The following is a 25044-nucleotide window of genomic DNA, read 5'->3' as shown; positions in this document are numbered from 1 at the left end:
TACTAAACAGCAGCATTCACACCATGTATCCAGAGCCCTATGCTTCTCAGCCAAAGGATCTCACATGTGCCATGGGCCACAAAGAAGCAGCAAGCATTTCCTGCAAAGATGAGTTCCCTCTGCAAGAAAAATCCAGCCCATCGGTCCATCCTGGGCTGAGGGCAAGTATGCTTCTCTCCCTGAGTCTCAGCTGTGTCAATTCACACAAAAGAGAGGGATTAATGGAACAAGATTTCTTTTCTGAGTACTCAGCCATCCCTGACTTTAAAAGAGGAAAGGAGGTGTTCCCGTCGTGGCACAGAGGAAATGAATCCGACTAGGAACCATGAGGTTGTGGGTTCGATCCCTGGCCTCGCTCAGTGGGTTAAGGATCCAGCACGGCTGTAGCTGTGGCTGGCAGCTGTAGCTCTGATTAGACCCCTAGCCTGGGAATCACCATATATCACGAGTACAGCCCTAAAAAGCAAAAACAAACAAAAAAACAAAACAAGAGGAAAGCAGCCAAACAAAAGGGAGGATGGAACTAGCCTGACTGCTGGGAACACAGCTCCCTTTAATATTCATATTGGTGACATTCGCTGGCAGTTGTGTAGACACCCATTTTAACGAAATACTAGGAACAGAGTAAGCACATCCAGAAACCTGACGATACAAAAGATGTGCTAAGAATTCTATGTCTGTTGTATGGGCTATTTTCTGTCTTATCCATGGGTAACTACTTTAAACCTCTTGCCTTGTTTCTGTTTTCTGTGTTTACAGACACTTGAGACCTTTGCTTTGATAACTTTCTTTTGTACAACGAGCTCTTCAAAGACACAGGCCAGGTCGTCTTCATCTCCTTATCACCTTGCTTAGCATAGGAAAGGGTACGGATAAGTAGCATGGGGACTGCCATGGGGGACCATGCAGCCCAGAAAGGACACTGGTGTTCTGAGGACTGAGGGGCATAGTTGAGTCAGAACTAGGAGGCTGTTTCATGGCTGGTTTTGTATTTGGGCTACAGGATGGAGGATGGCACCAGGACATGAGAGATGGACAAGACAGCAGTAAGAGAGGAAGAAGGGACCACTATGAGGCTGATTTAAAGGCAGCACAGAAACACCCAGATGTGGAAGCTAAAAGATATCACTGTATTCTGTAGTAAGAGACCTTGAAAACGGCAGTCCTTCACTATCAGTGAAAAGTTACCTGTGTTCAGTGTCTCCCGTTTAAGAGATCAGGAAACTACGTACAACAGTTCATGAAGTTTTGCATATATATGTTTATACTTTTTAAAAATTTGGGTGTTTAGCATTTCTTTTATGTGTAAAACTCACATGAAGTTCTTGATTCTCTGGTATATGAAATGCTGTGGGTTGCTTTAGACCAATAAATTAGCTTTTATGTTAAAAAAAAAAAAAGGAAAAAAAGACATTGGGGCACTGGAATAAGAGGGATTCGTGGCTGGAAATCATGTCATGTGAAGAACTAACGGAAGAATGGAGAAGCCTCTAAACTAAGAGAGGGGGAGGGGGGTGGGGAGGACAAGGCAGCAAGAGAACTGGTTGGTAAAACTCCTTATGGATGGAGAGACCACAGTATGGTCATAAGAAGCAAGGGCTCTGTACCCACACCTGTACTTGGACGATTTCATCTAGTACCTGCTCCAACTTTGGTGGGTTTTTGTACTATGGGATTTTTACCTATAAATTTTAAAATGCGGAGATGAGAATCTGATTTACTCCCAAACATGACCTGTTCTGGTCCACCCTGGAACATCACTCTAAGAGCTGCAGGGTCCTGAATGAGGTCATTGGGCTTATAGGAACATTAAGATACAAAACAGCAACAAAGCTTCCTCCGGGCCCATGATACATTTTTTTTTTCATTTTTCCTCCTGAGAATCACTGATTTTCCCTCCGATAGAAGAGAATTTTTCTAAAACAGCCTGATGGCATTTCTTTTTCCCTCAGGTCTCAACCTCAGAGCTTTCTAAAGAATACACATTTCAGATTCAGCCAGCAAGGACCCCTCACTGGACAGGCAGTGTTTTGGTACAAAGGAACCCACACAGAAAACAGTGCAGGAGACGTTTCGATTGCTAACAAGTTTCCTGGGGAGAGGGTGTTAGATGATCTAGAACTATAGTCTTGAGCGGATTTTAGACACAGAGAACCTGAGGCCTAAAGAAAAGGGCCTTTCTCGAGGTGCTTCAGAGAGTGAGTCACTGTGGAGAAGGGTAATCTCCATGTAAGGAAGCAGTGGTGATGTCACAAGACCCATCCAGAGGCACAGACTCTGCCCCTGGACTTCAGGAACAAAGCTGGACTCTGAAGTCTGAAGAGGACCTGAAGATGGGGAGAAGAAAGAAGGAGAAAAGCATTCCAAACTTCCCTGCTGAAACTCCACAATGTCCTTAGGTCAGTGAGGGAGGTAGCAGTAAATCCAGGAGAGCAGGACAGCCTTTGTTACCCCCCTGAATACCAAACACAAGGCTGGCTCCCAGCAGATGCACAGTCCAGCCTCTGGATCTGGCAGGGTCTCAATAATCATCTGTGAACTGAACACATGAGCAATAAAGGGGAAAGTAATTCTTGCTCCATCTACTTCTAGCAATCTAGTCTGAAGATGAAAAACAACTTTAAAGAAGAAGGGCCCTAACATGGATGAGGGAGCAAAAAAATCAATACTCTGTAAACTGATTCCAGGATCTGGTCATTGGCAAGCTAAGTAAGCCTAATGCCTGCCCTTGAGGCAGCTACATTCTCCTTTCTTGTACTCACTTTAATCAAGGGAGTTCTTTTTTAGAAAACCATGTGGGTATATCTCAGACTTTGCTAAATTGAGGGGACAGATTTCATTATGCGGGTACCTAACAAAGGATAATGCATTTCCCTGCCTGATTTGTATGCGGAAGACTTACGTCTTACACTCTGAATCCCCAGAGCAGGTTACACCTTGTCTCTGAGCCTCAGTGTCACCGTCTGTACAATGAGCAGATGGAGCAGGTGTCCTCTTCATTCCCAGGTGTGAATGCCAGAGGCTCACCTGGAAGCGGGAAGGAGGCTTGCGGTATTTCACTTGAATCTGCAATGCCACCTTGTGGTATCAACAAGGACGGCACTAGGGACAAGCAAGAGGCTGTGTGACAGTCGGTCCACAGCAGACCAGTCCAAAGATGACCTAGGGCAGGGGGAGCTTATCCTTCCCTCCCCATGAGACTAGATCTGGTGAAGAGGATATGGGAGTTGTCTTTCAAGTTCAAGCCTCATAGTCCTTGGAAGCCTCATCCAGCTTAAAAACACGAAGACATTTCTCTTGTAACGTACTCTGGAGCGGCCTGGAGGCTTAAAAAACGTGTCTGCCCCATCACTCCACACTTACATGGCCTTCCTTAAACCTGCTAGATGATGACAGATGGACTGAGACCAGGGAAAGACACTGGAGACAGAGACAGAAAGAAGACCAGCCAGTTTTCCAGACCCAAGCCCTCTTACTCAGGCTAAGGGAAAAGTATGCTGTTGTTTCCAGGGTGCAGGAGATCTCAACATTTTCAAGCTTCTGATTCTATTTATCTCTTCTTATAACCATTTATTTTTTTTTTCTCATGGATACATTATAAAATGGAATTGTTGTATCCCAGGGAGGCCCTATACCAGGTCCCTGGACTCGATCACAGTCACCTGAAAGCTGTGATATCCTAGTTCCAAACACCAGGCTGCAGATCAAAATTTACTGTGGATGAAACTCTCAATAGAGTGAGCTCAAGCACATTTGTCTTTAGACGGCAGAGAGACTAGGCTTGCAGGAGGAGAGCAAGCCAGTTTGGCCTTAAAAACATTAAGAACTCTGGACGTTCATTCCTTCAGGATGGGAAGTGATATTGCACCACACAACAACAAGGACAACAAAAAATCAGCTAAGAAACCCCCACTCTGTGCTTGGCATGGAGCTAAACACTTATCATGCATTATTCTGTTCAATCCCCATAACATCATTAGGAGGGAACTGCTTTTATTACTCTAATTTTTATAGTGGGGGGGGGGCGAAAACAAAACTTAGTAAAGAGAAAGTAACTTACTCAGAGTCTCCCAGCTTGGAAGTGGTGTCTCCAGGATTTGAACTGCTATCTAACTCCAGCTCTTATGCTCTGACAATACCAAGAGGAGCATGAGATAAGGAATAGGAAGACTTCTCTTCTGATTCTCACTCCATCACCTTGAGAGCCCTGGACCAATACTCAACATCCTCAGCCTCTGGTTCCTTGTCTAGAAAAGAGATGATAGGACATCAAGTTAAAGGCACAACTCTGGATCAGAACATGCTGCCAAGTTCTTCCTACAATCTAGTGTCCAGGGTAATACAGTGGTGGCATTGAAGTGAAGGCTTATCAACCAGAATCCTATAAGGGAATTCAGGGCACCAGTTTGTTGTTTGCTCTGAAATCTATTGAGTATTTGAATTTGAAGTACTGACCCTCCATTTCATCCTGGCTCCCATCTCCTGTACTGTCTTGTGCCAGGTCAGTTGCCTACTTGAACCAGATGGACTGTGAACCTGTGACTCTTGGTTTAAGCCAAATCCAAGGTTTGATATGTTGGTAACCAGCGTATAGGCCATTGTAGAGGATAACCTCACTGCTAAGCTGCCTCAAATACTGTTTTTTTTTTAATTATTATTATTACTGTTGTTGTCAAAGGCATGAGTCTCTCAAAATATTCTGACCTAGATTTCAGAAGAGCTGAAATCTACTCTAAATTGTGAGATTCTGGACAAACTTAGGAATCTCCCCGAGCTTCAACTTCCCCGTTCATGGGAGGTTTAGAGTAAACCTTGCAATTTTCTGTGTCTCTGGAAAACTGACCCTTTCATTCCGATTGGTTAAGCACTCGTTTTCTATTTTCGCTCTACATTTGGGTTGTATTTCTTAAACACCTAGACCCCACATAGAGACATTTCATTGGTTCATGCATCTATAGTCTTAAACTCCCCAGGAGACTCTAATGAGCAGCCAAGATTGAGAATCACTGCCCTTAAAGGCAAAATTGGAAACAGATTAACTTTCTCATACAGGACATAAAGAGATTAAAAATTAAATGCTCAAAGTTTAAAAAAAATTAAGTGATATGTTCCAAATCAAACCTAGGACTAACTCCAAAATGAGGTTCTTTTTCATCATATTCACCCATGGTACGGTACTTAAGCGCCCAATCCCGCTTCCCTTAGAATACTTAAGACAATTTGAACAATAATAATATAAACAAGGTGTCGCTTATAAAAATAGCTACACTTTGGCTTTTCCAAATTTTTATAGTTCTTGGCAAAAATATAGATGATATTCTCTGAGTGAGTCTCTCTAATCCCTTAGGTCTCTCTCTAATCTCCCTAGGTCCATTTGCTAGATAGTCTTCAAAGTAAAGAGAGAAGCTAGAACTTAGGTGGGTGAAGGAAAGGCCTACTAGGTTCTGACAGTTCGTTGATTCATATACATGAATTGAAAAAAACAAAACCACTTTTCAGATTTTCTAATCAGTGAAAAAGCCCAGATTATCACCATCCAAGGAAAGAGAAATGTCTCGGAAGTCAGTTTCTGCCGACACCTGCAGCTTTCAGCAGCTCTCTTCCCAGCTTTGGGTTCCAAATCCATCCGTCAAGTCACACCAGCCCATTTGCAAATGCTATCTGGCTTTACAAGAACCCTTTTATTCATCACATTTATTAAGTAATAGAAAATGAGTTATAGTCATTAGAGAATATAAGAATCATTTTCACTCAGGTGTCCAAATGAGCCTCTTTGGCTAGAATATGAAAAAAGGAACCCTGGCTGACTTCTCTCTGTGCCCAACAATTGTGCCAGAAGGTAGCACATGTTGAGCTGTTCTTTCTGGAAGATTAGCTCAACACTTAAGCTAATTAAGCTTCCCTCCTTCAGATTTGTTTGCTGAGTGTCAAATATGTGCCTGGCTCCGTGCTAGAATGGTGCAACTTTGGACCAAGTACTTAATGCACGAGCCTCTTTTTCCTCATCTTTGAAATGGGCACAATCACGTCTATAGCACAGTGATGTAAGTAACGTAAGAAATATTAAAGCTTTGTCAAATGTAAAACAACTCTGGCAAATGCAAAGTTTCCTTTACTTGTTAGTACCCCCCCCCCAGTTATATTTAAGATGGAGTCATTTTGATGCAATGGGCAGTTGCCTATTTGATGCAATTCAAGGTTCCTAACTCACTCGCAAGGGGGCCTCAAATTTCCCCCTTGCCATTTTGATGGATGTTTTGTTCTATGTGGCCTCGATAAAGACATTAAACTTCTATTTTTCTATTTTTCGACCCAGTCTCTCAGAATCTTGGGTTCCTTTCTTCATCTCATATGCTAATTCTCAAGGCAACATTAATGAGCCTTAGGGATATACATCTTTTGAAGGAAGTGGTTTGTATTCACATGGAATTATAGGTCTTAGACTTGGATGACTCCTTAGAGTAATCCGATCTAATTTTCCCCTCAGTCTGCAAGGAACTAAGATTTAGCTGGAGAGGGAGTCCACTGGGAGCAGGCACATGTATTTCGGATTTTGATATGGACAAGCGATCCCACTTATTTTCTGGGATGAATGGACTGAGGACTGACCGAGTGGCAGATTGCAATCACAGAACTATGACGCATTGGCACGGGCTGTTTGAGAAGACACTGGGTTCTTTATCTCTGCTAATCCTTAAGTAACAGTTCTATTAAATAACACTGGGCATGTTACATGCTGGGCTGAACCAATTCAGTGGTAACTCATGGTGTTCAAAATACTTGTCTTTGGCTTGTCCTTCCAGATACACGTTCTACTCTTCTCCACCCTTCTCTGTGCCTCAGGTGTCTTAGCTCTTTGCTTTCTTGCCTTTTGCTTCAGTTTAGAGGGAGAGAAAAGCATGCAAACAGGGTATTTATGCCTCCCTGCTTATAAGTTTCACAGTGTAGGTATCTCTGGTTGATGGCCACAGCTCCTTTCAGTCAGCCTTCCCCCTCTGTGTGGGCATCTATGTCTCAAAGGCCCCTGAACCATTCTGTCCTTCTACCCCTTAGTTCCAGGTGTGATGCAGGCACCCTGCTGGCACTGTACCCAGAGGGATGCACTAAAGCCTTGGGTTTCCCTATACCATATCCTCACCTTTGTCCACAGTTTCTTTATCAAATTTTCTTCAAATTACTCAGCATTCTTTCTACTGGGACTCTGTCTGATAAAGTGCAATAGAAATAAAAGCTGAGAACATAGACTCCAAGAAATAAGGAGAGTTCCCATTGTGGCTCAGTGGTTAATGAATCCAAGTAGGATACATGAGGATACGGGTTCTATCCCTGCTCAGTGGGTTAAGGATCTGGCGTTGCCATGAGCTGTGGTGTAGGTCACAGACATAGCTCAGATCCTGCACTGCTGTGGCTGTGGTGCAGGCCAGCAACTACAACTCTGATTCAACTCCTAGCTTGTGAACCCCCATGTGGCACAGGTGAGGCCTCAAAAACCAAAAAAAAAAAAAAAAAAAAAAAAAAGAGAAGAAAAGAAAAAAGATGACTGAAAAGGCTTCTCTTTTCCTTTTAGTGTTTTCTCTAAACCCCACAGATTACAGGTATGACCTGGATCAGTCAAGTGACCAAGTGACACAGGAAATCAGTGACAGAGATGGGATTAAGAATTTATATTTCCTGACCTGAGATCAGACACCTCAAACCTCTCCCCTGCTGCCTCTCTAAAGACTAAAGAAGAGTTAGTTGAAAGTAAACCATTTCCAGTCTGGCAAACGTTTATGAAGGCCGGGTCCTCAGGTTAACCCCCTCCGTGATAAATCAGGCACCCTTGACATGACGTGATGAGAACAGCATTTCATCTCTGAGGTCTTCCTCTCCCAAACCCCAAATCTCAGTTTAACCATGAGAAAAACATCAGACAATTCCACACCGAGGGACATTCCACAAAATGCCTGCTGTGTATTCCTCAAAACTGTCAAGGTCATCAAAATCAAGGGAAATTGGAGAAACTGTCACAGGGCAGAGTCATCCAAAGAGACTTGCCACCTAAATCTGCTGTGGTATCCTGGATGGAACTGTGAAACAGGAAAAGACTATTAACGAAAACTGGTGAAATCTAAATAAAGAGTGGCACTGAATTAATAGTGATGTACCAATATTTTTGTTCCTTAGTTGTGACAAATACATCCTAGTAACAAAAGATGTTAATAACAGGAGGAAATGGATGGAGAATATATAGGAGCTCTCTGTACCATCTTTGACATATTTAGGTAAATCTAAAATTATTCTCAAAAAGAGAAGTTCCCACTGTTTTCTGAAATAGGACCTTTGTGTGAAGTGCCTAAACACACCCCCTCCCCACCAAATCAACAGAAGACTACGCAGAGAAAAATGTCAATTTCAAGGTTGAAATAGCAAACAGTATTTCAGAGCACAAATCCTAAAAAAAAAAAATCTATTTCAGAAACTTTTATGAAATATGGAAGTATACAGACTTTCTAAAGCATAGATCTTTACAAACCAGGGATCTAAAATAATGTAATATGTAATTAATTTTCACAATTTGGTAGTATTATTTTTATTTTTCGTAACTGAGGATAAGTAAGTGGGGAGGTGGCAGAGAGATAAAACACATCTAAACCCAGATAACATATATGTCTGTACCTCAGCCTACCAAACTCAAATATATTTATCCATATTTAGAACTCTCAGAATTTTGGGATTGTATTTTTTTTTTAAACCAAAATCTATCCATTATAATTTTCTGGTACTTGGCAGGAAAGAAAAAAAAATAATGTATTTTTTTTAAAAAGAACACACCAAATATCCTACAGAAAATCATATTTGGTAAATCAAATTCAGGGACCCGGTCTTCCTTACATTGCACCTGGGATCTAAAAAAAATCAAGGAGAGGGTGGCCAAATTCATCTGAGATTTTTATAAAATCTGAAGTGAAACAAACCCAATATTCTTTAAGATTGTAGCAACAGCTCTGAAACTAGTCTAAGTTTCTTACTGCCTCTGAGCATAAGAAGGTCTTGCACTCCTTCAGTTCACCTGCTTGTCCAGGCAAGGATGGGAGTTTCTACCAATCCAAAAGCAGGAAAGAATGTTGGGAGGAGAAAAAAATACAGGATGGAGGGAGGGACTGGGAAGGAGAGGAAGACATAGGACAGGAGAGAGACAGAGAATAAAAACTCTAATGCCTGACTTGGCAATATGTTCCTCAGGTATTTGATGAGTACATGATATGCCTCTAGGGTTTTGATAAAGGCTGGATGCATGTTAAGTAGGGTGGCTATATAATCTGTCTCTAAAGGGGGACACTTTTGAGAGTGAAAGAGAATGCTTTCACTAATGCTTTTACTAATAATTACACTAGGACAAAGATGTAAACCAAGACCTTCTAGGCAAAAGCAAGACATACATGCCCCCTCGTAATAACGGACGATTAGTATTCCTCTAAATGTGAAATAGAAGAGTGACATTATGTTTAAAAACCCCACTTTGTCATACCCATCACAGCAATACCCTAGTGGTTATCAGAAAACCTTGCTTTTCTATAATGAAATGCTTTTGGCAGCAAATCCATGTTCCTGATGTAAACTTTGATGGTATGCGCCATCATGTGTCTGTCTTTTTTATGGTGCAGCATCCCTAGCCACTTGCCTCGATGAGTTTCTGTTTTCCCTTCTATAAAAGGAGACTATAAATTTCTCCCTATCAGGAGGGCTTTTGAGGACTAGGAGCCAATGTTTTTAAAGCTTTCAGCATGTTAAAAGGCACATAATAATTAGGAGCTCCCATAGGTTTTGACAAAGTTGTCACCCAAATCAGTCTTTCCTTTGATCATTCATTCATTCACTTATCCATTCATTTAATGAGTATTTATTGGGCACATTCTGTGTTGCAGGGACTATGTGACAAAACAGTGAGTGGCCCCATCACAGCCTCCCTGTTGGAGGTCATATATAGACTGATTAGTTAGTTACCCATTAGTCACACGGCTATGAAGGAAAGTTAGAGCTATGGGACCTGTGTCAGAGAAGCCTGCCTGAGGCTATGAGAGAACTCTTCCTGCAGGAAGGGGAGACTAAGCTAAGGTCCAGAAGATATGAAGGACTTACTGAGGTGGACACAGTGCAAGGAGGGAGGAATTTCCCCGTCTACAGAACCTGGATGAAAGCCTGGGAGGAAGGATCCTCCACCATAATCAGTCCTCTCCCTCTCTGAAGCAGCTAATTATCAGTGAATTCCACTTAGAATTGAGTCACAAAACTCTAAATTCTAGATATAAGAAATATTTCATTTCAGAAAAGGCACTGTACTAAGTAGCCTTTAAAATTCCTTCTAATTTTGACAGTCTAAAATGCAATGGGCAAGAAAACTGCATGATGGCCATGACATTTGTCTAACAGCAAAGTCTGAGATGGAGGTAAGGGAGATACTGGTGGTGGGGAGAATGATTTGGGAGCTTCTGTGATACTGTGGATATGAAAGGATGAAGGTTTCATCTAGTTTTCTGACATTGGAAGGGAGAAGGGAATCATAATTTAAAACATGTAGGCATTCCCACTGTGGCTCAGCGGGTTAAGAACTTGACATAAAATGCCCCATGAGGATGCAAGTTCAATCTCTGGCCTTACACAGTGGGTTAAAGATTCAGTACTGATTCAGTCCTATGTGGCGTAGGTCACAGATGCAGCTCGGATTCAGCCTTGCTGGGGCACGGGCCTCAGCTACAGCTCCAATTAAACCCCTAGGCCTGGGAACTTCTATATACCCCAAGTGAAGCCATAAAAAGAAAAAAGAAATGAAAATATCTAAAATGAAGATAAAACCCGGGTATCCATGGTCTAATAAGTTTGTGTCTAATAACCTTGAGCAGTAACTCTTCATCCTTATAAAATGGAGATATTACTTGTCTCACAGGTTTATAACATTTAATGAGATAACATAAAATGCTTAAAAATAACCGCTGGTACATAGAAGCTACCTAAATATACTAACAATTGCAATTTAATATTTTATACAGGACTTGACAGTTTTCAAAATATTTACTCCATATAATGTATCATTTAATCTTCATTATCAAAATAGTATCAGGCCATTTGATAGGTGGGAAATAGGAGATGCAGGTAATGAATAACTTGCAGAGCCTTTAAATGTTATCATTAAAACCTATACAGACATCCCCCCTTACCCTCAGGAGTTTCATTCCAAGACCCCCATGGATAGTACCCTATATATGCTGTTATTTCCTATATAAAACAAAGTTTAATTTATGAATTAGGGACAGGATAAAATTACCTAAAACTAGTTTTAAAAACAGAACAAATTACAGCAATATACTATTTTTTATTACTCAATGAATTTTATTACATTTATAGCTGTACAATGATCATCACAACCAAATTTTACAGCATTTCCATCCCAAATCTTTCAGACATTCCCCACCCCTAATCCTGTCTCATTTGGAAACCATTAAGTTTTTCAAAGTCTGTGAGTCAGTATCTGTTGTGCAAAGAAGTTCATTGTGTCCTTTTTTTAGATTCCACATGTAAGTGATAGCATCTGATGTTGGTGTCTCACCATCTGACTGACTTCACTTAGCATGATAATTTCTAGGTCTATCCATGTTGCCACAAATGCCATTATTTCCTTCCTCTTTATGGCTGAGTAACATTCCATTGTGTAATGCACCACATCATATATTATTAATACAAGTCATGTAAATGCGGCCTCTCTCGAAACATCTTATCATATTGGAACTCCTTCTTCTTCTTGTGATGGTGTGGGATGCCACATTATGTGAGAGGTTCATCTGTCCACGTCTCATCCTCTGGTACCTCCTTTGGACTTTTATGAATGTAGCTTTTTCTTCCAGAAGAACTTGGTTTCATCACAAATGAAGTCTTGCTCTGGATGTATCCTCTCTCCTTATTCAGCTTCTTCAACATTATGGCAGCAGCTTTTTCATAGGCAGACACAACCTCTCCAGTAATTTTTAAGGTTTCCAGTCCAAACCTATTCCTGACTCTACAACACCATCCTTACTTCCGGTAAAAGGCTTAGTGCCGCCTGTTTCAGGCTAGCCCTTGCTGAAGTCTTTGTGTACACTCTGCTTTGACTCAACATGTTGCTTTCAGTTTGGACCCGTTTTCTCTTTATGTCTTCCAGCCACAAGTTGAATGCCTTTCCCATCTTAACTAAGCACTCACCATGCTCTGTGGCCCTAACTTTTGTAATTTAAGGTGTGAGAGCAAACACATTTTCCTTCTTTACAATTTCATTGGTAGAAGAGTCATTCATACTATAGATCTTAGCAACCTCAGCCTAAGATTTTTCCTTTCCTCGTTAAGTCAAAAACTTTAATCTCTCCACTTAATTAAAGCACTTCACCGCTTCTCTATGGCATATTTAAATTCCCAGCATCATTACTCTCGTGCTCTGAGGCCATTATTAAGTAAAATAAGGGTTACTTGAACACAAACATGGTGATCCCTCAACAGTTGAACTGCTAACAGAGATGACTGCTAAGTGACTAATGGACAGGATATTCTGGAAAAAGAGTTACTCTGGATGGAGCAGGACAGCCCTAGATTTCATTATGTTACACAGAATGGCGCAAAATTTAAAACTTATGAATTAATTATTTCTGGATTTTTCATGAAATATTTTAAAATCATGGCTGACTACAGACAACCGCAACATCAGAAAGCAAAACACCAGATAAGGGAGGACTATTGTAATTCGAAATCTTCTCTCTCTCCCCCAGATCAAGCCATGGGAGCTGAGAATTCTCAGGAATGCCACCATATTATTATATGCTCTCTGGGAATTACACATATAGTTTTGCATTTTATTATATATCAAATTTAATAAATATCAAAGAATTTGCATCATAATGAAATTTGATCCACATTCAACTCAAGGTTAGCTGAATTCTCTGATGAGGTATCTGGGGATATATTAAGAAGGGCTGACTGTACTGATAAACAATGTAAACCCAAATGCAATAGTCTTTCCCCTTATTATTTGCATTTTGTGACTTTAATACTTTAGTGACGTATTATTTACATACCAAAAGCTCATTTATTTATTTTTTTTTAATGGCCGCACCTGCAGCATTTGAAAGTTGCCAGGCCAGGGATAGGGATAGAATCTGAGCTGCAGTAGCTACCTATACCATGGCTGAGGCAATGCCAAATGCTCAACCCACTGTTCTGGGCCGGGAACTGAACCCACACTGCCACAGGAAAAACACTGGATCCTTAACCCACTGTACCATAGTGGGAACTCCTCATCTAATTTTAAGTATATGATTTGGTGGCTATCAGTAAATTTATGAAATTGTGAGACCATTACAACCCAGATTTAGAACATTTCAATCACTCTCAAAAGATCCCTTGTATCTCTTGGTTTACTTTTTGGGCATTTCGTATAAATAGAACATAAAATATGTGGTCTTTCATGTCTGGCTTTTTTCACATAGCATAATGTTTTTTAAGTTAACCACTAAGTAGCATGCATCAATGGCTCATTTGTTTTTATTGATGAATAATAGTCCAACATACAGATGTATCACATTTTATTTACCGATTCACCATCTGACAGACACTTCCATTGTTTCTGTGCTTGGGTTGTTCTTAATGACACTGTCATGAATATTCACATATGAATCTATGTGACATAGGTTTGTACTTCTCTCGGGTATATATGCCAGAGAGAATTATTGGGTCATACAGTCAGTTTAAATATAACTTTTTAAGAAAGTGCCATACTATTTTCCAAAGTGATCATACCACTTTACATTACTAGCAATATAGGAAGATCTGCATTTTTCCACATTCTGACACTTATTACTATCTTTTTGATTATAGACATTGCAGTGGATGAGTAGTGATATCTCATCATGGTTTCCTATTTGTATTTCCCTAAAGACCAATAATATTGAGCTTATTTTCCTGTGTTTATTGGCCATTTTTTATCTTATTTGATAAAAATATCTGTTCAAATATTTTGCCTATTTTAATTGTATCTTATTATTGAATTAGATGAGCACTTTATATATTCTGGGGGGAAAAAAGTCATTTATGGGATATAAGATTACAACTATTTTATCCAAGTCTATACTCACATTTTTTTTCATGATTCTTTTTTCAGTTAAAATATCTTAATTTTGATGAAGGCTAACTTATTACTTTTTTTGGGGGGGGGGGGCTTGTTAAGGCCACACCCATGGCATATGGAAGTTCCCAGGCTAGCGGCTAAATCAGAGCTATAGCTGCCAGCCACAGCCACATCAGACCTACACTACAGCTCACTGCAAGGCCAGATCTTTTAACCCATGGAGTGAGGCCAGGAAACCTGCCTCCTCATGGATTCTAGTCAGATTCATTACCACTGAGCCACTATGGGAACTTCTATTACAATTTTTGTTGTTGTTGTTGTTGTTGTCTTCTTGCGTTTTCTTGAGCCGCACCCATGGCATATGGAGGTTCCCAGGCTAGGGGTGGAATCGGAGCTGTAGCCACCACCAGTCTATGCCGGAGCCACAGCAACGTGAGATCGAGTCACGTCTGCGACCTATACCACAGCTCACAGCAACGCCGGATCCTTAACCCACTGAGCAAGGCCAGGGATAAAACCCACAACCTCACAGTTCCTAGTTGGATTCGTTAACCACTGCGCCATGATGGGAACTCCTCCTATTACATTTTTAATGGGTTATGCTCTTTTGGTGTCCTATCTAAGAATTCTTTACGCAATCCAAGTTCATGAAGATTTCGCCTTAGGTTTTCTGGAATTTTTACAGTTTTTACTCTTATATTATCTATTTCAAGTAGTTCTATTATATGTAATGTAAGATAAGGGTTGAACTTTGTCATTTAATGGTTAGAGTTGTATCCATTTTTTCCTCTTTTTTCCTTGGGTCAGTTAAGTTTTATTGTGTTAGTCCTTTTAAGAATAAAATCACCTCAAGTGTTTCTTTGTTTTCAGTTTTCTTATACTTTGTTATTCTTCTACATTTTTTCTGATTTTTTAAATTCAATGCAATCCTATTGTTTTCAGTTTTACTGAGGTATAATAATACAAAAAAGTATGTATTTAAGGTGTAAAACTGGATGTTCTGATATATATACACACTGAAATGATCACAATCAAGCTAATTAATAAATCTATCATACCTATTAGTATTTTTTGTGTGTGGTGTGAACTGTTAACAACCACCTTCTTAGCAAACACAACATAGTACTGTTAACTGCGTAGTTAACACAATGTACATTAGACCCACAGAACTTATTCATCTTATTAAAGTTTGTACCTTCTGACAACATCTCTCCCTTTCTCCCAATGCCTAGTCCCTGGGCAACCACCATTCTATTCTCTGCTTCTCTGAGTCTGAACATTACAGACTCCGTGCATATGTGAGCTCATGCAGTATTTGCCTTTCTGTATCTGGCTCATTTCACTTTGGATAATGTCCTCCAGGGTTTTCCATATTGTCATAAATGGCAGGAGTTCCTTCTATCTCATTTATTTTTAATCTTCTTTTCTTAATTAAGACTATATTGGTCATATCATACAAGATTGAATAATATATGTGGTCATTTTGGTTGAGATCTAAATATCTTGGTTTCCATTATGCATTCTTACTGATAATTTTAGTCTCCCAAATGTATAAGAAAAACCTCTGTTGTGTTTTTTGTTATTGATTTCTTACAGTGTGGTCACATAATATGTGTTTTTCGTATCAGGTCTCCGGAATTTGCTTAAAAATCTGTGTGCTCTAGTTTATGAAACATTCTTTAAGGACATTTCATACGCTTATTCATTTTTACTTTTTTTGCTTAACAGTTTGAGAGAAGTAAATTAAAATCTCCCATTAAAATTATGAATATATCATTCCCTCCTTACAATTATGTTAATTGTTACTTAATATATTTTAAGGTTATGATATTAAGGACATACGTGTTAAAGAGTCTTATTCTGAGGGATTATCACTTTATTGTTAACTAATGCACTTTTTAATCCCTGTAAATGCTTCTTGCCTTAAGCTCTTTCTGTATTAATTTCCTTATTCCAGCTTTTTTTTGGTTCTGTGTGCCTGTATATCTCATTATTTTTATTATTGAGACTTTCTCTGTTTTGTATTTTGCTTGAATTTCTAATGTACATTTAACTGTCATTTTTCAAGTCCAATCTGAGGATGTCCCTCCTTAATCAGATAAAATGAATATTGTCACAGTAACAGTGATCACTGACTTTTTGAGTCATTCTACTATGTGTTCTCTATGTAATAAGTTTCCTTTGTTATTCTTTTTTGTTTCCTTCCTTCATTTGGGTTGATGAAATTTTATTTATTCTTTTACTTCCTCTACAAGTTTTGAACATACCTGTGTGTATGTACATATATATACATGTGTAATATATATAATATATATGGTACATATATACTATATAGCATTTCTTTTTAGGGTACTTTTAACATTTAAAATGTATGTATAACAACATAGTATAAGGTTTATCAATGTCTCTAAACACCAACCAAACTATTCAAAGAACCTAGAATATTTTTATCTTGCTCTTATCATCACCCCATCTTTTATAATTTTGGAATACTTTCTTTTAATCTTTTTTTTTTCCTCTTTACAGCCACACCTGTGGCATATGGAGGTACCTGGGCTAAGGGTCGAATCAGAGCTGCCACTACCAGCCTATGACACAGCAATGCAGGATCCAAACTGCCTCTGTGACCTATGCCACAGCTTGCATCAATGCTGGATCCTTAACCCACTGAGTGAGACCAGAGATCGACCCTGCATCCTCATGGACACTGTACAGCTTCTTACCCAATTAAGCCAAAATGAGGACTCCTAAACTTATTTCTAATTACCCCAATTTAGTTAGAACTGTTTTTCTGTTTATTTAGATTTACTTACATATTGAGTCATTTCTTTATGAGTTATTTTTGGCGCATCTCTAATTTCGTCTCCGTAAAATTTGCTACTTTCTGAAACAATCTTTAGCAACACTTTTCATGAAGATTTGTAAGTCTCAGATAAATGTATTAAATTTATCATCAATCTTGAATGACATGGGATGTTTTACAGGATTATCGGCTTAAAATTACTATCCTTTGGCAGGTTGAATATATTATTTCATTTTAGCCTCTATTGTTGCTGTTAAATCTACCAAACAACTAATTTCTATTTTTGCTTTACTGCTAGTTTTTTCCTTTACACATAAGATTTTTAGTATGTCTACAATTTCTCTATGTTGTATCTAAGTATATGTTTATTTTGATCTTTCCTCTTCAGGACTCATTGAATTTCTTTATGTCTTAATAACTCTCCAATTCTTAACAAAACAAACAAAACACCACAGCTATTACCTCTTTAGTTTTCTTTTTTATCATACATTATCTGTCTTTGCTTTCTGGGATTTCTGTTCCTTCTTTCATTAATGCATCCTTTCAACAAATATTTCTAGAGTACCTTCTATGTAATACATGTTGTTTTAGGCTGTCAATAATATATCTCCAATATAAAATATTAAAACTTTTAGTTTTCTGATTCATAACTTTTTTTTAATTTAGGGCCACACCTATGGAATATGGAAGTTCCTAGTCTAGGGGTCCAACAGAAGCTGCAGCTCCCGGCCTATGCCGCAGCCACGCCAGATCTTGAGCCACATCTGTGACCTACACTGCAGCTCACAGCAATGCCGGATCCTTAACCCACTGAACGAGGCCAGGGACTGAACCTGCATCCTCACGGATACCAGTTGGGTTCATTATCACTGTGCCACCACAGGAACTCCTTATCCATAACTCTTAACCACTTTTTCCTTCATTTATACCCATTTACATCTCTGTGCAATCTAGGCAACTTGGCCTTTTTTAACTTCCAGGTCTTTACTTCTCTCTTCAGCTATGTCCAGATGCTGTTTTTTTTTTTTAAGATATATTATCTTATGATTATTTTACATTATCTATTTTTAAATTCTAATTATTCATCTTTCATAATTTCTTATTCTATTTTGATGTGTTTCCTTCTTCATTCCCTTTAATCATTTAAAATGTATTTATGTGATAGCCTCTTTCTTATGTTCTGTAATTTCAGTGTCTTGGGCTATTAATTTTATGCTTTGTTGTTTCTGTTGATCCCCCACGTGGTAGATCATTTCCCCAAGTAATTTGTATTTCTGGATTATGTGTTTATTTTTCGTGGTGGTCTCTCCCCCTCACTCTATCCCCTCTGTCAAGGGGAGGCACATGTCCTCTGGGTTTTGGAAGTGTCTTCACAATGTGGTTTCTTTTATTTGTTTCCACCAAAACCATAGGATTTATAGTCTTAAGAGTGTTTTTTTTTTAATTATTTCTCTCCTTGTGATCCCTACTGCATGAGAATAACATATACTCTAGCCCCAAACGCATGCATGGCACATGCTAGAGCTTTCGTTTCTCATTACAGATGCATTTTTTTTTCCTCCATGAGCACAGGCAGATGATGAGTTCTCTTGCTATTTTATTAGACTTGTAGGAAGATTTTTCCCCTTATGACATGGATTCTTCAATCTTTCAGGGTCCTGGCTTTATGTTTAGCATATAAAGTTCCCAGTTTCCTACAGACCTAACTCCATACTTCCTGTCTCTACAGAGAGTTCAATTTCTATCTTGTCTGTTACCTTTTTAAGCCATCACTGCATGAACTTAAAAGCATATGCATTTGGCTTAGAGCTATTTCTCAATTCCTATCCTTCAGAATTAGATTTAATCTTAGCATTTATTAGTATACTATAGTTGTTATAATTAATGCAGCATCCCTCTGACTTCAGGGTCTCTTAAGGCTCAGCCCATGATACTGTTACAAGTATAAAGTCAGGCCAGAAGGGAAAAAAAAAAAGAGGCTGAGTTTTGTCTTTAGCCAGGAAATCTGGCTCTTGGCTTAGTGTTGGTAATTCCACCAGAGAATGAATGATAGACTATCCACATGTCTTATTTAGTTTCTACTTCCTTTCCCTATAACTTATATTTACTGCTGCTTTACATTTCTGCCTTTGTCCCTGCATTCCTTCCAAATTTTTTTTCAAATGAATGTTTCTTAAGCCATTTCTTTATATAGTTGCAGTGCATAATATTACATTTTTAAAACAGTGGTCACATCTCTGCAGGGTGCTGGGTATAAAGTAATACTCAGTAATACATATAGTACAATAATAAATCCTCCAGCCCAATTCTGCTATGGCACTTGAAAAATCTAGGAGAATACATCTCCAAAATGCATAGACTACTTGGTATGTAATTCTATAAAAAGAGACTGCATTGCCCAATGTAGTAGCCATTATTTGAATATTATAAGCTACTAAGACTGGAGGGACTACTTTTAAAATTATAATTAATTTAAATTAAATTTAAAGTTAACAATGGATGCTCAATTCAATTACTGAAAATATTTTAGATACATCTGACAAACTTTGACCTGTGAATCTCCTTTCCTGTGAATTTGATGAAATTTAAACATAGATCAGTTATTTCTTTTCTGTGAGTGTGTCTTTTTTATTTTAGGGCTGTACCATGGCATACGGAGGTTCCCAGGCTAGGGGGTCGAATCAGAGCTGCAGCTGCTAGCCTACACCATAGCCACAGCCATGCAGATCTGAGCCGCATCTGTGACCCACACCACAGCTCACAACAATGCCGGATCCTCAACCCACTGAGCAAGGCCAGGGATTGAACCTGCAACCTCCTGGATGCTAGTTAGATTCATTTCCACCGAGCCACGATGGGAATTCCCAGATCAGCTGTTTCTGATTACAATCTGGTGTTCAAGTTGAGATGTGCTGTAAGTCTGGGGTAACCAACTGCTTCAGTTTGCTCAAGACTAAGGGGTTTTCGAGGATGAAGACTTCTAGGATTAAAACATGGACAGTCTCATAGAAACCAGACGGACTGGTCCCTGATTTAAGGGCAAATATACTGGATGTAAAAGACAAGTATCTTTTTAAAATCCAAAATATCTGATATGTTGAAATAATAGTATTTTAGATATACTGAGTTAATAAGTATTTTAAAATTATTTCACTTCTTTCTTTTTGCTTTTTTAAAAAAGTAGATACTAGAAACATTAAAATGGTAAATGTAGTACACATTATATTTCTATTGGACAGAACTGATGTAGAACATAGGCCATTTAGAGTGATTTTTAATCCATCTAAATATCCATCTATCCAACTATCAATCCGTCTATTTACTGTGAGTACTCAAAGATTAATGCCTGGACTTATAAAATCCTTAAATAAATCCTACAATTTTAATTGATTTTATATTCCCAGTGTCTAACAATTATGCTTGTTTGTAATTGTCACCTTTTGAGCAGTTACTATATTCTAGCCACTGTGCTTTACTATATTCTTAAATTCTATGTATTTGAATAGCATTGAACCTTTAAGATATCCCACTATTTTAGGAAATGTCACCATTTTACATATAATAAAATTGAGGCCAGCTGTCATCTTTTTAGTCAGTGATAGGGCCCAGGTCCCCAATCCTAAGTGTGCCCAGATGACAGGCACACTTCAACACAGATATGGTCACCTGGGCTCTGTATGGGCATTTATAGGACTGTATGGGAATTTATGGGACTGGAATTTATAGTAACACACAGGGACAGCAGTGAGAACAAGGAGCACTGGGTCATCTGTACAGGTGCTTCCAATCAGTAAGTGTCAACACTTTAAATATTCAGTGTTGTTTTCTTTTGCCTTTGACTTTTACATTTAGTGTCTGTGATGACCTAGCTTGTGTTTAGAGAAGATTTTGGACTTTCCAGTAGATTTCTTCCTCTTGACTCAGGGTTTGCTGTGATTTAAAAACAAACAAACAAACAAACAAACAAAAAAAGGAGTTCCCATTGTGGCACAGTGGAAACAACCCAAGTAGGATCCAAGAGGATGCAGGTTTGATCCCTGGCCTCACTCAGTGGGTCAGGGATCTGGTGTTGCCATGAGCTGTGATGTAGGTTGCAAGATGTGGCTCAGATCCCACACTGGTGCGGCTGTGGCTGGCTGCTGCAGCTCCAAGTCATCCCCTACCTTGGGAACTTCCATATGCTATGGGTGTGGCCCTAAAAGGCAAAAACAAAAGCAAAATACAAAAAAAAAAAAAAACCAAAAAGAAAGAACCAGAAAAACAGCTGATATGCTCCCGATACATAATACATGCCAAAAAATTCATGCTCCATGCTCAGCATGCATTATTTCATTCCATCTTGACCTAAGACTTGTGGGATTATTATTAGTTCCATTTTATACCTAAAAACAATGAGTCCCAGAGAACTTAAGAAATACATTGAAGACTGTATTATTCCAGGTAGAGGCAGAATGTTAATCTAGTTTCATCTATTTCCAGAACAAAATTTTTTTCTGCTCTCTGATATACTGAAGATATGCCAAATGCTCTCAAGATTTTGGGTCCTATCTGTCTAAAACCTGTTTAACAGAGTATAGCCCAACATTGATTTCATCAATTTCATCTCCTGGGGGGATGTTGCCAATGACTTGAGGTTCACATTGTATTAATTTCCTACTGATGCTGTTATAAACTATTTCCAACTTGGTAGCTTAAAACAACACACATTTATATGTTTGTAGTTCCAGGTTTCAGAAGCCTGACATTGGTTTCACTGGGCTAAAACCAAGATGCCAGTATGGTTGTGCTCCATTGGGAAGCTCTCAGGGGAGAAGCCATTTATTTGGTTACTCCAACCTTGGGCTGGATTTCTTGGTTCATGACCCCTCCCCTCCAGCTTCAAAAGCAGCAACATAGCATCTTTATATCTACTTCATCATCACATCCTTTCTCCTCTTCTGTTTCTGTGATCAAATCCCCTTCTGCCTCCCTCTTCTAAGAACCACTGCAATTACATTTATAGCTCACTTTTCTAATTCAGGCTAATCATATGTATAGAAACCCATTTATTATACATCCAAAATATTGCTAAACACCTATGTAAAGTGACATTTCACAGGAGAACCAGAAACGTTGATAGCATTAATTCTGACCCTTACTGTTTCTTGTCAATAAAATATATATCCAAAGATGTTTCCATTTTGGCTGTCTTCATCATAAAATGTAAATGTGTGCTATATCAAAGAGTGCATATAATATAAACTAAAAAAGAATGGATGGCACTAAAATGATTTAAAGTGACTGATTCATATGCTTGTGGTGAATATAGTCAATGTACTTTTGATGCGGCCAAAACAATCTTGAGAAAGAACAATAGAGATGAGGGAATCAGGCTCCCAGACTTCAGTCTATACTACAAAGCTATAGTCGTCAAAACAGTATGGTACTAGCAAGAACATGGACATATAGGTAAGTGGAAAAGGACAGAAAGACTAGAAAAAAAATCCATGCACCTGTGGTCGCTTAATCTCCAACAAATGGGACAAGAATATATAATGTAGAAAAAATAGCCTCTTCAGTAAGTGGTGCTGGGAAAACTGGACAGTAACAGGTAAAAGAATGACATTAAAAGATTCTCTTAAACCATGCACAAAAAAAACTCAAAATGGATTAAAGATATAAAGGTAAGGCCAGGTACCATAAAACTCTTAGAGGAAAATATAGGCAGAACATTCTTTGAAATAAATTGCAGCAATATCTTTTTTGATCCAACTCCCAGAGTAACAAAAACAAAACAAACAAAGGGGACTTAATTAAACTTAGAATATTTTGCATGGCAAAGGCAATCATACGAAAAAGACAATCTACAAACTGGAAGCAAATCCTTGCAAACTGAGACCAAGGGATTAATCTCCAAAATATACAAACATCTCATACAACTTTATATCAAAAAAAAACACCAAACAACTCAATCAAAAATAGTCAGAAGATCTAAGCAGACATTTCTCCAAAGACAACATATAGATGACCAAAAAGAAAACACATGAAAAGATGCTCAGCATCACTAATTACTTGAGAAATGCAAGTCAAAACTACAATGAGGTATCACCTCACACTGGTCAGAATGGCCATCATCAATAAATCTACAAACAATAAATGTAGGAGAGGGATGTGGAGAAAAGGGTACATTTCTACACTGTTGGGAATGTAAATTGGTACAACCACTATAGAAAACAGTATGTAGGTTCTTAAAAAACTAAATATAGAACTACCATAGGATACAATAATCTCACTCCTAGGCTTATGTATGGAGAACACCGCAATTAGAAAAGATACATGCACCTCAATGTTCACTGCAGCACTATTTACAATAGCCAAGACATGGAAGCAACCTAAATGTCCATCAACAGAGGACTGAATAAAGAAGATGTGGTAATATACAGAACAGAAGTTTACTTGACCATAAAAAAGAATGCAATAATGCCATTTGCCCCAACATGGATGCAACAACTAGAGATTATCATACATAATACTAAGTGCAGTTAGACAGAGAAAGACAAACATCACATGAGATAGTATGTGGAATCTAACAAAAAATGATACAAAGAACTTATTCACACAACAGAGACAGACTCAAAGATTTCAAAACCAAACTTATGCTTACCAAGGGGGGAAGGATAAATTGAGAGGTTGGAATTGACACATATGACATACACACACTACTGTATGCAAAATTGATACATAAGAAGGACCTACTGTATAGGACAGGGAAATCTATTCAATACTCTGTGAGGACCTATATAGGAAAAGAATCTGATAAATTATATATATATAATAATCTGATAAATGAATATAGACATTCATTTTGGTGAACATATATTTATACCTGAAATGCAAAAGTTTAAGTCAACAATGCTCCAATAAATTTTTTTTAAATGAACACATACAGCTTGAAAGTTCTTTAGAAGAGGAGCTTCTGAACTTGTAACAGTAAACTTCTAAGACACTTATAGAAAACATATAGACTATTATATTTGAGGTCTTGTCAAACAAATAAAACCTGATGCTTTTACAATCTACTGAGAAAGGCATAATTTATCTTAAACCATACTGCTTCCATTTAGGATTTTTACATATTTCATGTACAGGTATGCTATGCCCAAGAGATCCTCATAGATATTTTTGAGATAGGTAGAATAGGTATTATCCAATTTTTTTTGGGGGGGGGGGGGGAGACTATTGACAAGACAGAGAAATTCAGGTTAGTTTGCACTCAAGGTTTCTGAGCTAGTTACACCCAGAGAGAGATCAAAACACAGATCTTACAGTTCTTAGTTCTATATGTTCTCTTTTAAAATTTCCTCCTCCTTAAACCATACTGATAAAACTTTATTTACTACATATTTTCTCTAGCGTAACTTAAACATTCTGTTAGGTTGTCTTAAGGGGATTAGAAGTTCTATTATTAGACAGGGAGAAACAAAGACTTAAAGAATCCAATGTGTTCAACATGGATATTCGCTTTTTTTTATAATAATTTTAAATATTCAAGGTATTCAACTGATTTAAGTTTCAGCTGAAATATCACCTACTTAGGAAATCTTTTACTTTTTTCCCATCAAGCTTATAGTACTATGCACTATGTGGCATGTATGAATATGTAAATAAACTATATACGTACATAATTAATTTGTTGTCTGTGCCCATATGCTAGAATGCAATCTACATAAAGGCAGTGATTTTTGTGTCTTAGGTTGAATAATTTATCCCAGTGCCTAGAACTGAACTTGATCCACAATAGGTACTCCATAAAAATGTTCAAAGAGTGAATTTATAAATTCAAATTCTTATTCAAATAAATGAGAGTGACTTTGATATAAATAATATTTATGAAAGTAGGCTCTTAAATTTTATTTTACCCATAAAGGACAACTTTCATATCACTTATTCCGACTGTAAAAAGAAGAACATTTTGCTTATAGAAATGACATGACTTCTGCATAGTCACTAGGCCATGCGATAGTTTGGATAGTATATATAATATTTATGATATAGAATACATGTAATGTAACACATCTGGATATAACATACACATTTATATATGTTTATATTACATATATATTTGAACATAACA

The 25044-nt window shown here is 38.1% G+C and overlaps 1 long non-coding RNA gene across 1 annotated transcript in view; it reads right to left on the bottom strand.

Moving 5' to 3' along the window:
* The window catches only part of LOC146407172 (uncharacterized), a 74362-nt gene that overhangs the window by 18827 nt on the left and 30491 nt on the right, over window positions 1–25044 (bottom strand). The window contains exon 2 of the long non-coding RNA XR_014826031.1: window positions 4061–4247. This is a non-coding gene — a long non-coding RNA (uncharacterized LOC146407172). The remainder of the gene's footprint in view (window positions 1–4060; window positions 4248–25044) is intronic.

Source organism: Sus scrofa, chromosome 1, assembly GCF_054392235.1.
Source record: "Sus scrofa isolate SSC_HxYL_T2T_F1_AM1 chromosome 1, Sscrofa_HxYL_maternal_Yorkshire_Landrace_v2.0, whole genome shotgun sequence".
NCBI lineage: Eukaryota > Metazoa > Chordata > Mammalia > Artiodactyla > Suidae > Sus > Sus scrofa.
This window is presented reverse-complemented; position numbering and strand designations above follow the sequence as displayed.